The following is a 16,080-nucleotide window of genomic DNA, read 5'->3' as shown; positions in this document are numbered from 1 at the left end:
TAGACCTCCACCATATATGAAATGGAAATCTTAAAAAAGATTGGTACGTGGCAAAAATCCAAATACAGGTATCAAGGGCACATATTCTTTAGGTGATAAGATAACAAACTATAATGCACTTATTAAAGCAACATAAATGTTATTAACAATCTTAGCTCTACTTTTATATAAAAAACTAACTTGAAAAAATAAAGAATAGTTAAGAAAGCAATGATAATCAAAAGAAGTTATTTTAAATTAAGGAGATATCTACTTAATAAATACATTAATTTACCAAAATAAAGTAGTAGGAATATTTTTTAGGAACCAGAATTTTGGTTTTTCAGGACGAAATATTTGTAATTCTTTTTAGTGAAAAGATATTAGATGCTTCCTTAAACCTGAAGTGTTTCTGTTTTTCATTTTCATTTTAACCTTTCTATGTAGGCACAATTCAAACAAAGCAATTTGGGATGCATAAATTATTTCGAAAAACTCATCAAATTTGCTTTTAGGTCTTTTATATCGATAATTCCAACGCTCACTACTCCGACTATTTTAAAACTATTTGAATCTTTGTCCCCCATGTCAAAATGTAAACTTGTCAAATGAAGTTTAGTGATGTCGAAAAAGTACCTGGTACTACTATAAATGTTCGTTACCATTCAATACCCTAAATATCTAATAACAAACCGAGAAATATATCGTTACTTCGTTATTCTAAATATTTCGCTATTTTGTATACGCAGTAAGCTACATTATCTGTTATTAATAAACTTTTGAATATTATCGCGCTCTTTCAGCAAATTTGGTTTAACCGAATGATCTCATCGCACACTCAGCAGAAACAATGTTTAGTCTTAGGCCGATAAGATTTGTTTATTTAGATTCCTCCTAACTAAATTATAATGTGTTATATTTTTTATAGCTAAGGTGACATATTTTTAAAAAATTTCGATTCGATATTACTGTCGACGTATCAATGCAAGATTATTTTATGATTAGAGGGCGGCTATAAATCTGAACAATTTATTTCAGAGCGTAGAAGTCGTCTGCTGGAAAAGAATGTACAAAATATTTTATTTTTACATATTATCTCTGAGCACGTGTCAAATGTGTTGTTTTTAATGAATATTTTGATTGATGATTTTGATGTATGTTTATGGTATTGTTCGTAATGCGCATAAGTCCAGTTTTTTAAATTTTTAATACATATTTTTTTGCGTCTCAGAGTATTTAAGCATATACCCGAACTACAATACTCGCTAAAACGACACTCCGTCCTAACTGCAAGACGCAAGAGTCTCGCAGTCTTAGTCTTGTTCTTGCGTAAATCTTGCACGGTCAGTCTTGGTCTTGGTCTTGCTAAAATTAGGCGGTCTTGGTCTTGGTCTTGCGAAAACGCAAGAACAAGACCAAGACTGCAAGACCAAGACCGATTTTGGGCAACACTAACCTTGACCATACAATACCTCACATATACGTAAATAGTGCTCTCCGATATAGATTACGATATCGTACATCAGATTCAGTCAGGTTATAGAAAAATATTAATTTTTGGAAAATTTCAAATAGTTTATGGCTGAGTCACAAAAACTCTTCAGATCAGTTTAGTTAAAAAAATACTTAAAGTAACCCTGGTGATAATCTAATACTTGATAAAGATAAAAAAAATATTATTTCGCGATCTGATGTAATAAAATATAAAAAAAAAATTATAAATAACCTTTAATTAAAAGATAAAAATCATTATTTACAACGTTTTTTAATTACATATGAATATTTAACACACAGATAACCTGAGGTTAATGAAAATAAATATTGGGGTACATAAATATTTTGTTAAGCATATTTTATGTTATAGATTGATAGAAAACTAACGAATAATTAGAATAACGTCGTAATTAAACGTATAAATAAAAAAGGGGAATAAAATTAATCTCTTTATGATAATGCGGCAAATTTTTGAAGTCAGTGTTAAATCCTAAACAATAACAATAAATGGCATGTGCAGACGACGTGATAATATTTAAAAAGGTTAATACATGCTACAAAGACGCAGTACAAAGGTTAGTTAAAATGATGAAACATGCATGAATTATAAAAATACTATCCACAAATTACCGAGAAAAAATGATATCAGACCACAATGGAAAATGCATCAAAAACCATGAAAGAAGCAGACAGGAAAAAGAGAAAATTCAAAGAAGCAGCAACCACTCATCCTACTCAACGAAGAAAAATGCGTAGCAAACCCATCAGCAGAATGTAGCCGTCTTTGATTGCCAATACTAAAAGAAGAAGTTAACAACAAAAGAAAGAAAGAAAAACAAATCATCTACAATCTTTCACACAACACTTATGGTGTGTGGTGCCATCGCTTATGATGCAATGTCGCCTCTTAGCTTCGCCAGAGGAAACATAGGAAATATGACAGCTAAGCGATACATTGAAGAAATTCTGGAACCTTATCTCATATCCTACCTTCAAGCTCTAGTATCCAATTTTTCAGCAGGGTAATGCAAGGCCACACATTGCGAGAATCACCATGGACTTCTTTGAACAGGCTGGAGTCAACTTTTGCCCAGGCCGTCAAGATCCCCAGATTAGATATTTAGAGCATAAAACGAGATACTCCACGAAGATATTGATCACCTAATTAGAAGCGAGTCTAGGCACATTCAAAAGTGTGTTTTATCCACCGAGGTGCATCAACACATTATTAATCGATTTAGTCCGGTAAATTGTTTTAATCACATTGAAATTTTAATCGTTTCTTTATTTTGCTATTTTATATCATTGTACAAAATATTTTTAAAATATAATAATTTATAATGAGTTTTAGGGTTTTTAAGTCACTTAGTATATTTTGTTGTAGTGTAAAAAGAGATGATAATTTCTAAACAATGTCTCCATTTAATGTAGTTAATATTTAAATATTTTCTTGTCGGTGGTTGAGGCAAATTTTTATATGAATATTCTGGATTTTATTTTAATATTTTTCCCGTAATTCAGTAATTGAACTAAAGCGAGATATCAAGAAAAAACGATTAGGTACCAACTAATTAAACTAGCTACCAGCTACAAACTAGACAATGTTAAATTATTTAACCTCACTCTGATGTCCCAAATATGTATGCTTAAACACTATCTTTAATTAAATGAACGAAGACATCATTACAGTTGATATTCTAAATGAATACACAAAAATTAATAGTTTATGGGATAATTAAATGGCCCACGTTATACATACACTAAGCATTTCTTCAAAAATTTCCAGCATAATATTGATATGTTCTCTTTATGAAATTGGAAGTTACTTCCAATCATGTTCAATAATAAAACAAAAAAGACGGGATGGTTTTAAAGCCAGAATGATGATGATGAAAAGACTTAAAATATTTCCCTATACTTACCACTATACTCCCTCTAGGGAGTAAATACTGAAGAAAGACGACGATTATGTTGAGTGTGGATAAATGATATTTCTGTATCAATATTATTGGCATTTGAATGGAGTATATTGCCATTTATACTCTAGCAAACAAAAATGAAATTAGCCATTAACAAAAAAGGGTTCTAGCTGGTCAAAAATAGTTGAAATTACGTGTCAATCCTAAATTCTCGGAAATTTTTAATTCGATTATTGGTGGCACGTAGGAAAATATATTTCCTTGCGGATCGCTTTACATTGTAACAATAAAATATTATATTTCTGCTTATAATAATAAAAATAATACATTAGATCTAGTTTAAAAAATAGGTGTTCATGAATGATATTGTTACAAATACAATCCTCCCCGCAATTGATCTTACCTATTCGGCAGTAAACAGAAAAAAAGGCAATTATCAAGGTTCGAAGTTATTTCTGAGAAAAATTTAATTCTCTTGAGTTTCAAAATAGCCGAGTTAGTCTATTTAATAGCAGAATTAATCAATGTTCTGACATTATGTCGAAATGTGTTTTCACAGCAACATAAAAGCACAACAGATGAATTAACAACTAAAATAGCAGCTAAATCAACGATGGCTGTAACTACGCAAAGAAACAAATACTTCCATTTTACAAGCTTCAATAAAAACACTGAAAATTTCACCAAAGAAAGAACTGGAATACGAAGTAAACGTTTAACTTGCATGGTATGAAACAGGTAGGATAACACAGCCCAACAAAATGAAAAAAATTTGTAGCTTGAGAAATAACGAATTTTAAATATTTTTATGCCTTATTGATTTGCTGGAGCAGAGAAGAATAAAATAAATATAATAATAATTTTCATAAAATTTCATTTTATATATAGTGTTTTTTTTTGTTTACGGAAAAGAATGATTGAAATAGGACGGCACGTGTTTTGTTTCATAGTTCTTTTCATGTAAAAAAAATAAAACCTTAATTGGACTGCAACTTTTCAGACATAAAACAAACTAAACGCAATAGGCTGAAAATAGTGAAGCCAACAATTGCAGCTGCATTAAACGCCCGAATGAAAGCTTCTCTTCCATAGTACTATACCACCTTGACGTGATCATAGAGCTTAAACCGAGCATACTGCTATCAGAGGACACAGGAAATAGTAACGTAAAATGTAAAACAATATTTCACCATATTTAAACTAGACCCCTAAAAGGAAAGGTGTACTGCTGTAGGTACCCGGTTGCACTTCCTTTTATAGTACATCTTATACCAAGTAAGACAAGGATCCTTTATTTTTCCATACCCATAGGAACAAAGTACACCAATTTGAAAAACAATTAAAAAATAGTCGACTCCAAGACAAACATAAAATTAAAAAACTGCCTACAAAACTCAAAAATTATGTCTCTTAGACATCCCCTTTGATGTCTAAATCTCAAACATAGGACAACATTGGACGATTATGTACTCCTACAGAAAAAACCATGCAACTGCAAAGTATCTCGGTAATGTTTATCCGCAGCTCAAAGAAGGAAACCCAGGAACATCAAGAAGCTACTTACTTACTATTGAGGTCATCATATCACAAAAATCCACAATGGAACTAAATTTCTGTAGCTGGCTGTATACCATGTATCACTAAAAAATTAGTTAAAAATTCCTTTATAAAAGGCAGAGTATTAAAAACCCTATCGGGCTACATCACAGAACATTTTCGGGATTAATATTCTATCATCAGTGCTATATGTTTGAAGCCACTAAATACATGTTTAATTTAACAAGGTAATTTACCAACATTTAAAGGGTTTTTATCCATGTATTTAGTGGCTTCAAACATGTATGTCCAGATAACACTAATGATGGAATATTAATGCCGAAAACGTTACGGAAGTAAAACTTATACGTAGTATGTGACTTTCTTGAAAAAAACTTAGTGAAAAGTTGTTAAAGCTAACGAACTTTCTAAATCCAAATGTTTGCTGGCGGGTACGTTTCAGAGACCAAAAGTAAGGATCTTAAGGTAACATTAGCCTGACTAGTAGATAAAACTCAAGGTTAACATTAGCTTGACTTAACAAACAAACAAACGGATTCAGGGTGTAGCGCTTATCAATCCTGGGCTCCAAGTTGACCACAGATGAAGGACTATAGAGTGTTCAGGTCGACAGGAAGTCTGGGCTAGAATTGAACTAGCTGGAATCTTGTTAAACAAAAATAAATATTATAATTACGCACATAATGAATCAAAACCTTAACAATGAAGAAACTTCACACTTCGCCAATAAGCTGAACATTCACAAGATTAGCAATTAAATTTTAAGCGATGGAATCCAATACCATATTATTGTATTGTATTGTATTGTACCATATATGTATTACGTCAGTGACAAGTATTGCCTCGCCTATGTTAAGAAGAAGAAGAGAAAAAAAAATTGTTTAATTTACTAGAGTTTCTTTAGTTTAATAAGAGAAAACTAGCCTACAGAAATTAATGATCAAGGAGGGCGGAATATGGAGTAGAATAAATACTTAAAAATAATCTTTACAATTCCTCTTTGATTGCATGTTGTTTAAAAATAATTCAAATATATTTTCGGCCTATTACAAAAACAATATACCCGTCTATTATTAATAATGTAATAAAGCCTATAATAATTTAACACAATTAACATAAACAATAACACAAAAAACTCCAATCCAAAATATGTATAATAATATATATATATATATATATATTACCAATTATTTCAAACTAAGTTTCTAAGACAAAAACGATATTATCCAATAAACAGGTGAAACATTTCAGTTCACATTGCGTTCACCTTGTTTTTGTTTGCGTTCAATGACTGAAGTCATATAATGGATGACGGCTTTACATGAGCTCTAATTGATTAAAAACAGACGGTTCAAGAGTGCCGTGCTATTTCTGAACAATAGGAATGTTTAAACTAAATAAGATTGAAAAAGATAATCGTGTAAAACAAATTAAGAAAATTACTAAATTGAATGTATTGACGATTGTACGGTCAAGGTAATGTTAGGGGCATATTGTGAAGATTCACACTATGTTTAAAAGGAACAATAAATATAAAGTTACCCTTACAGTGAATGGAATTTAATATAATATGAAATGATATGTTAAAAATATGTCTAGAATTATATGTATTTGTCTAGAATGGTCAAAACTTTAGATGCAGAATTAATGTTTACTGACTATCTTTATCTAACTTTTAAGCAGCGTCTTGTGAATATTTCTACTGAATATTTCATGGTTATTGTATTTTTTCTGATTTAGTACTGTCAAAATTGTTAATTGTCAAACGTTTTCTAGATTAAGCATATCATAAAGATCTCTTTTCTCAACAATCTCTTAAGTTGTGGGTTACTTTTATCTACAATTTCTACGAGGGAACAATTTTGAAGCCACAGCGAATGTCTGAAGTATGACTAATAAAATGATGAAATAATATACCTATAGTTCTTATCGGAGCCATTACTAAATCGCATGAAACTTGAGCTGAATTTAATAAATAGATAAATAATATAGATTGCATTATGCATTAGCTGAAAATGTCATTACGAGATTAACGTGGTATTTTATTACAATTTGGATAAAAAACAAAACTTGTAATTTTATTTACTTCAGTATTTTGGTGTAAACAATTTTTCCAGTCGCCAGAGATTTGACCCCTAAAAATCATATGAACAATCTGAATTTTGCCGAGAATATAAATTTTGTGACTCCAAAAAAGATGCAAAAAAGTTTACCACTTTTCCCCTACGCTTTCCCCTAAATTTCAAAAGAAAACTCAAAAAAATCGATTTGCCAAGAACTTGTACGCGGTAGAAACAAATATTTCAAATAAAAAATGTAGCTGAGATGATTTTGAACAAAAATGTCAATTAGCACTTTTTCTGTAGAATAAACAGTTCTCTCGGAAACAACGACTGAAGTGACTTCAAAATGTGTATCAAGTAGACGTTAAAAATTCGATATCTTTTGATCAGAGTGTCCTATCGACAAAAATCATTTTAAAGCGTTTTATAGGTGAAGAGTGCAGATTTCTTGTGCAATTTTTGCATCCTGTTGCAAATGAAGTCAGTGTTGTATAAACCTGTTCAATAAATAAACGTTGCTACAACAACACTTGAGTTTTATCCTTGTTTAGGCCTGAGCCTCTTTAAGGAATCGGGTACTCCTTTTTTTGTCGAAGCAGTGGGGGTGTGATAAACGTCAATTACTGTAATTTCTGAATATTTAAGAAGTAGTGAACTACTAAGGAGCAGGGGGAAGTAGAAGGTGGTGTATGTGTGTGGACGAATGTGGAGCGCACAAGAGGAAGTTTGGAGCTTTGCCTAGCATACTAGTTCAGGTACTTCAGGGGTTACCAGCCACACAGTAGGAACGGCTCTTTATCAGCGTTTTGGCGCGCAGTTTTTAACGGGGAATGATTCTAAGATATCAAAATACTCATCAAGAAGTTCATGTCCAGTGTTGTGAAGAAGTTTTTCTCGTAGGAAGCCTGGTGAGTATTAGCCCTCGGTGATTGCAAGGCGTCTTTAGTATTTGTTTGGCTCTATTGTTCGAGCCAGCCACGGTTTTTAGGACATACTTCCTGCTGAGGGATAGGATTCTATCATTGATTGGTGATGTTGTCCCATATGTATATATGAGCTGATGGATACGACCAGTCAGTCCTCATGCAGTATCTGAGGATTCTACGTTCAGTTGCCATTATGGCATTAAGTTGGTGGAGCTTCAGAGAGACATGGACGCATGCCTTGTATTCGACGATCCGTCTAACAAATGTTTTGTAGGTGTGCAACAAAGTTTTAGAAGATGTTCCTCCCATTTTACCAGACAGCACTTTCAGAAGGTTAAACCTCTTTCTCATCCTATCTAAGGTTGCTCGAACGTCGGTTTGCCGACGGGCTTTGAATGCGGTTTGTAAAACGAACTCCTAAGTGGGAAATCGAGTTTCTGAAAATAAGGTCTTCTCCCAAAAGTGCTATCCGGCCCTGGGCATCGCGACAATTTGAAGATTTGAAAAGAATGGCTTGTGTTTTGGAGGGATTTATAGTCACTCTTCATTTGTTGCACAACCTAATAACTCTGTCAAGGTAGTTTTGTGATCGTTCGAATACAGACCGTTGTTGTTCACATTCTCTGTAAGATCCCGATATGAGGAGGGCCGTATCATCCGCGAAAAGTAGGAGGGACTCCGATCCTTGCTGTGGGCGGGCGATGCCACTGTTGTAATACTGGAGCGTATTGAGCCCTGAGGTACTCCAGCTTGTGGAGTAAAGGGGGTGGATAAATGGTCAGCTACTTTGATTCTGATGATCCGGTGAGAGAGATAGGAATTGATTAGTTTAACGAGAGATCAATAAAATTTATCACTTTAATTGACCGCTTATAGTGAAATTTTGATTAATAAAAACAAATCTTCAAAACCTTCATGAAATTTGAATTTTGAGTAGTAGCAACAAATATGAGGTATTTGAAATATGACTAAAAAACGCAGAATTTCAACTTTTACATTACAAACGATCGCACGTCACGGGAAATGCCTCCAAGAAGATGGTTTTGAGTGTAATTTGTAGCAGAAATTAGTAGTTTTGAAAAACGTACGAGTGTAATTAAAAAAGAACAGTTTTAAATGTTTTAGATCGTTTGTAATGTGAAAGTTTAAATTTAGCGTTTTTTTAAGCGTATTTCAAATTTACATTTGCTTCCAAAACTCCTAATATATACCTATATACCTAATTCTGTTTCTCTTTCTGCTCTCTCTTACCTATAGCATTACATATGTAATGATTGTGCAGGTTGACTTCCATATAAATTTGTAACGGAGAACGCGTGTATAAAAGTATGACTTCTACCGGCAGTAGCACTGGACTGCCACACCCGTGTTACATTTTTTTTTATTTATTTAATTCTATTTAATTTTGTTTGTCTTATTTAATTTTGTTTAATTTTATTTAATTTTGTTTAATTTTATTTATTTTTTTTTAATTTGATTTAATTGTGTTAAAAGTGATTTAATTTTCTTAAACGTGATTTATTTTTTTTTGTATTTAATTGTATTTGCCTTAATTTAAGTTTATTTAATCTTCATTTAATTTAATTTTGGTAAAAGGTTGAGGTTTGTTAAACTTCATTTTATTTTTATAATGTATATGTAAATGTACCTATGTAAACCTTACCTTACAATTATAGTAACCTATAATTTTAGCAATTTTGCGAAAAAATTAATTACTGATGAAGTAAAATTTTCGAGAAAGGATATTTGAATCATCAATTTGTAGAATGAATTATCAAGAAATCAACAGTATCGTTTTAAGAACAAAATATGATTGAAATGTCAGTTGTTGGTAGTTCTGATTTCTCATATATATATATATATATATATATATATATATATATATATATATATATATATATATATATATATATATATATATATATATATATATATATATATATTTATGTATATATTATATATACTTCAGTTTAAAAAAAAGTTCATGTAATCGTAGTAGAAAATTTACACAAATACCCGTGAAAAATAAAAATATTGACCTGATAAAGAATATGGAGATAAGTATTATATTTATTATATGAAGTGTAGTAATCTCAACTAATAAATTATCAACAATACTTATGCAATAAATGTCTCTACGTAGCGTCTAAAGTCCGCTCCTACTATTTTTTGAGCCTTAAAACCTGAATTAATAGATCTTTGGTTCAAAGGCACTTAATATTTTTGTTTTAATGACGTAATCCAAAAAATGGCGGAGGGGCACAATCTCACTGGGAGTCAGTTTAAGTTAATTTTTTAAATCTGGTGTGTGGAAAAATAAATTTAAATTAAATCTATTGCAGTATTTTTCATAAAAATGAAGACTACTAAGTTATTAGGAGTATTCGGGTAATCCGCCTTTAAATGAAAAATCCCTGTCCCAAGCTAATCTCCCTGTCCCCTTATGTAATACATAAATGTTAATATTTAAGTTATTATTAAGGTTTTTGTATCATTTTAGGTATATTATTATGTTTATTTGCACGTCACATCTAGTAAATTAATAATAGAATGTTTAAATAAATGAACCTCAAACACCTTACCACACAATGCAGTAATAAGTCCCTTATCCAGTTTTACCATTCTTATTTTAAGTATTTATTTTTTTATCCTTAATAACTGAATGAAAAATATCCCAATAAATAAAAAAATAGTAAGCATCTTTAGCATCACTATTATATTCTTAGAACAAAACGTTAATTAAAATATCTATATGCAACTGCTGTAAAGTTAAATATAAAAAACATAAATTATATTCTCTTTAAAATATCTTAAAATAAAAGTTCTTTAAAAAGTTCTCTTTAAAAAAGGGAATTTTCTTGCACTTTATGAAAAAGTAAAAAAGTAAAATTTGAATGATTTTTTTTGCGCACACATGCGCAATTAGCGGATAAGAATCGTTCTTAAACGCCGGAACGAAATAAGGACATTACTATTACAAAATATGAGCACGTTTGATAAAAATTTTACATTTTTTTGACGTTTTGATTTCCAATCCGGAAATACTTTTCAAAAAATATATTAAATTTAGAAATTGTTAATCAATTATGTGTCCCTACAAATTGCCGCAGCCGATTTGATAGTTGACTTACTTTGCTTCAATCTCGTAAGCAAATAACCATTTTTTGGAGTTGAAATTCTGAGGGCAATGTTAGAATGTCCAGATAATTCAGAAATATTTTGAAAAGTAAAGTTTACCAGTTGATTTTTGAGAGGGCGTGCTAGATATACACATAAATGAACTTTTTGACAGTTAAGTGGTCCATAAAATTTGTTTAACAGTGTGATTTCCTTCTTCTTATAATGCCGTGTACCTATAGTGAGTTGGCGTATTATCTTAAGGCCAGACGTCTGTCTTTTGCGGCATGCAAAAGATCGCCAGTGTTATTTATGCCTGTGTGATTTCCAAGCAGTTTTTAATTTAAAAATATATCGAGAAAGGAATGTTAGGGTATGCCTAAAAGGTCATCATCAGCCATTTAGATATCCGAATAAAAAAGAAAGATAGCACTGCTGCTAAAAATAAAGAAAGATGCTTTGATTCAGGTTAAGAGAAGTTGTAAAATCCAAATGTGGGTAACGAAACATGAAAAAATATATCTTACGGTTTATAAATTTTTTATCAGTTGTGTTTTGTATTAAAAGCGAACATGCTGGGGTAAACCCATAGATATATTTAGAGTCGGATAAACCAGTCACCTGACCCTGAATCAACTCAAAAGCAGACGCAACTGCAAACAAATTCGTGAAAGCAACAGACCTTGAATTAAGCAAGGAAGACATTTATAAGAAGAACGCCTTTTTCCACTATAATTGTATTGGATATAATCTGGTTGTTTGTGACAAAATTGGAACACGCAGATTGCAGATGAAGAAAATGGAAGTGCAGAATACATACAATAAGCAATATCAGTTGAAGAAATCCTGAAACCTTTCACCTAAAGAATGTACGCCAACCATAAAAACCAAAACAAGCATGAATATTATATTATAATTAATATTGTATATTCAATTAAAGGGATCATCAAAGGAATAAATGTGGAGAGAAATGATAAGATAAATTTTGTATATATATTTGTGATAAAAATAAACTTGTAGGACGGACAAGTCAAGTAAATACAAAAAGGAATGACTGAAAAAAATGACGAAACCTGCAAGAGATGGAGAAGAGGGTAGATCAAAAAACCAAACTTGGTAAAATTGATCATAACTTACTAATAATTAAAAAATATGAGAAAAAAAACCAAAACGTTGTACAGATAGCTGACCATAATTTTTTTTAAGAAATGTTTAATAATCACACCTAACAAATCCAACAAGTAAAGGAAAATAAATATAGTATCTTGTATTAATATATTAAAATTCTTATAAACCCATATTTAGATAAAACCGTTTATTGCAATATGTTCCAAATGTACATATACGATACGAAATTGTAAGAAAATATTAATGCAATGAATAACATAGTAATAAATTATTCTTAACATGTAAACTGAAAAAAGAAAATATTCAGCGCTGGTATTTTAGATGCGAAAAATGTGTGTCAACTATTTTTGTTAAAATCCTAAATTCTTGACAAGGTAGGAGTGGCGTTAAAAATACGCACAATATTTCTCGTATGGTATTCAAAATACTTAAATAACGTGGGTCTATTATATTGAAAAACAATAATTTTCACAATGTTATAAAATTTCAAAAAGACTTTGATTGAAAAAGACCGATTTTTGGAATATATCTAAAGTTTATCAAATAATTAATATTAATTTATGTCGGCAGTAAAGCGCATTTAAAAAAATAATTGCATTAAAAAAATAATTAATACCAACCTTGAATATATAGTTAGATCCCTGAACTGAAAAAATTAACAAACTTCACCAACTGATGTCGACACCAAAATGTTGCCGGCTCGAACGTTGATGGTACGCGAACTGAACGTTTGGTGGCCTCGAATGAATTGCCTGGCGACTTGATGAATTCAAAAGAGTATAAATTTTACGTTCATTTATTCCGCACACAATATTACATCACAAAATACATGAGTTTACACTGGGGTTGGGATAAGAGATAAACTGAGATAAACTGAATGAGTCATTGTTGCAAGAACCATCTTATTATCGACACATATTAAAATCTTTAAAGGAGAATAATTATTCTTATCGTAATCATAATTTTTAAAGCTTAGTACTTAACATTGTTTTTTCCACATCTAAAAGTGTAGTAACGATTTAGCACACTGTGTGATTTCACTGAAAACAAATATAGATCTAAGCACTAAGTTGCCAACTCTTTCTTGTAGTCGTAAAAATATGTTTTAGGTGAAAATTTGTACAACAAACAAACCAAATTTAATAGATAGGTATAAACTTTATTACAAATAATTATACAATTTGTACGCTAACATAAAAAGTATAACTGTTTTCATTTGAAAATTCTTATTTTATGGGGAATTTTCTTCTTCGTGTGTCTTTTTCGACACTTTCAAGTTTTTTAAGAATTTTAGGTGAATATCATTGTAAGTGGTTGATACAATGATATTTTGACAAAGTATGTTCTTTGGATCAGGTGCATATAAATGGTAACTAATGAAAAAATAATAAAATAAAGAGATTATTATTAGTTATTTTATTGATTTTACTCAAACGTGATTTTTTACTCCAAAAAGTCACCTAAGATCGAATATTAAGCTTGATGTCTCATGTCCTTAAACCTTTTCTCAGAATTATCCATACACGAATTTACAAGAAGTGTGAGCTCCAGATGAGCGACACTCGAAACAGATTGGGAATACGAGAGGCTTTTTTTGCTTTAAATGTGTTAACGCAACGATGCAATGACATGAATGTAGATGTAAATGCATGTTTTATTAACTATCTAAAAGCATTTGACTGCGTTAACCATCAAATGACGATCGTAATTCTGATAACAACTGGAGTTGACGAACAAGACTTGCGAATTATCTCAGAACTATACTGGCACCAAACGGCAACAATTGAAATAGAGCACACAACATCCGAAGTTATATAAATCCGACAAGAAGTAAGACAGGATTGCGTGTTATCACCACTACTGTTTAATTTGTATTCAGAGTCTATATTGAGAGAAGCATTAAACAAGGTCCAAGGCGGAATTAAGATTACCGGAATCAGCATAGACAACATCAGATATGCTAATGATACCGTCTTAATAGCAAGCAACGCACAACAACTACAAAATATAATAAATGCGGTAGTTCACAACAGCGAAATGTTTGGTTTACATCTAAACGTTTCCAAAACTAAAACTTTAGTATTTTCAAAGACACCAATAAACGTACATGTGTATGCCAAGGGTCAAATAATAAAACAGGTAAATTCCATAAAATATTTGGGAACACATATTAATAGTCAGTGTATTAAGAATCGAACAAGCAAGGAAAGCATTCATGAGCATAAAAACATTTTTTATAAGATCAGACCTTAGTCTGCAGCTTAGAATCCGAATGATCAGATGTTACGTCTTTTCTGTCTTACTGTATAGCTGTAAAAGTTGGACAATGGACTCTGAAATAGAAAAAGGAATAGATGACTTTGGGATTTATATATACAGACGAATATTGAGAATTCCATGGGTACAAAGAGTTACTAATGTTGAGGTACTTCGTCGCATGTGTAAACAAAATAATTACTAATAATAATCAAAGAGAGGAAAATGCAGTACTTGGGTCATGTGTTGAGAGGCGAAAGATACAAATTACTTCAAGGTATACTGGAAGGAAAATTACAGGGCAAAAGATCAGTAGGAAGTCGCCAGAACTCGTGGCTGAAAGACCTAAGTAGATGGCTCATCCGCAGAAATCTTTCGCGCAGCAGTTTCCAAAACTACAATTGCCATTTGGATCGCCAACCTTCGAAAGAAAACGACGTCATGAAAAGAAGAAATCTCAAGTGGGTAAGTCCAATATATTATTTTGACTTAGATCTTTTAAATCGTATGGTTTTCCTGTGACTTTAGTAATATAAACTTGGTTCTTTTTTCTCCGCTCAATAAGGACATGGATTGAGTCACCCTCAGATTGAGAGTGACCCACCTTAAAAAACATATGTGTTATATTAATATTTATGATCTTAGCTGCTTACTATTAGAAATAATATTCGATTTTAATTTTGTCCTCCAAAATAATCTGGATAAAATCTAAACTCTAATGCTCCACCATCAACTTTCCTCTTTATAAAATCAAATAGCGCACTACTTATTCCATTAGGCCTCTTTTTAAATGTGATTTCATCTTATGCACAACAACAAACTGCCGCAGATCCTATATCAAAGATTGTAAAATTATACACTTTAAACTTCTTTTTATAATAAAACAATGATACCTCTGATTAGGGTGTAGTTAATATTGTTTGCAAATCAAAGCAGACAGTTACAACTGTTGCTGTTTTCTTAGGAACCTCTTCATCGCAATTTTTGTCTTCACGTGCAACACATTTATTTGCAATGTGTAAAGCATATTCCTTTTCTATTGTGTTATGTAGATTACAAGCAAAACACTAATCTTTTTCGGTACAAAATACCGATATTAAACTCTGAATATGTGTCTGTATTGACTTTTGGTGGCTGGCTTAGCTCATGAGTGATTCTCTAACATCCATTCATTATACAGTGAATACAATTTGGGAAACGTTAAAGACTCATCAAAATACATCTTAGTTGTTCTTTGCTTTACGTAGTGGAATTCTTTTGCTGAAATAGAGTTTATATACGTATGAATGGAATTTTTAATATTTTTCGTCCACAGCATTTGCTCTGTTCTTATGGTAACCACGCATATTTCCAGGTATGTGCCCCCCTCCCATCATCTTGACCATCAATTTTTTTAATATTATAGCGTAGTTAACCACATATCTGTTATGTTAAAAGTGTCCAAAAATGTTTTATTACAAACTTGGCGTCGGTGTTCTGCTAACTGCAAATTATATTCATATATCCAGTTTCTTCTTGACTCTTAACTATGCAACCATTAAACTGGATTTAAAGTTTGACGGATTTGTAGACGTGGACGCACTGGAGACATAACAAACGGACTGTAAATATTATTTCAGTTTATAAAACGACGGGGTCGAA

General features: G+C 31.3%; 1 protein-coding gene across 3 annotated transcripts in view; it reads right to left on the bottom strand.

Annotated features, from left to right (window-relative positions):
* LOC140439383 (lipopolysaccharide-induced tumor necrosis factor-alpha factor-like) overlaps positions 1–12,966 on the bottom strand; it is a 109,783-nt gene extending 96,817 nt beyond the window's left edge. For 2 of the 3 annotated variants that reach the window (XR_011950616.1, XM_072529246.1), the window contains exon 1: positions 12,804–12,965. The gene's annotated coding sequence lies outside the window, so the exon portion shown is untranslated. Of the gene's footprint in view, positions 1–12,803 lie in introns of all 3 variants that reach the window. The other variant, XM_072529247.1, reaches the window with a different exon arrangement.
* Between the last annotated feature and the right edge of the window lie 3,114 nt (positions 12,967–16,080).

This window comes from Diabrotica undecimpunctata, chromosome 4 (genome assembly GCF_040954645.1).
Source record: "Diabrotica undecimpunctata isolate CICGRU chromosome 4, icDiaUnde3, whole genome shotgun sequence".
Lineage (NCBI taxonomy): Eukaryota > Metazoa > Arthropoda > Insecta > Coleoptera > Chrysomelidae > Diabrotica > Diabrotica undecimpunctata.
Note: the sequence above shows the minus strand (reverse complement) of the source record. Positions and strands in the feature narration are given on the sequence as shown.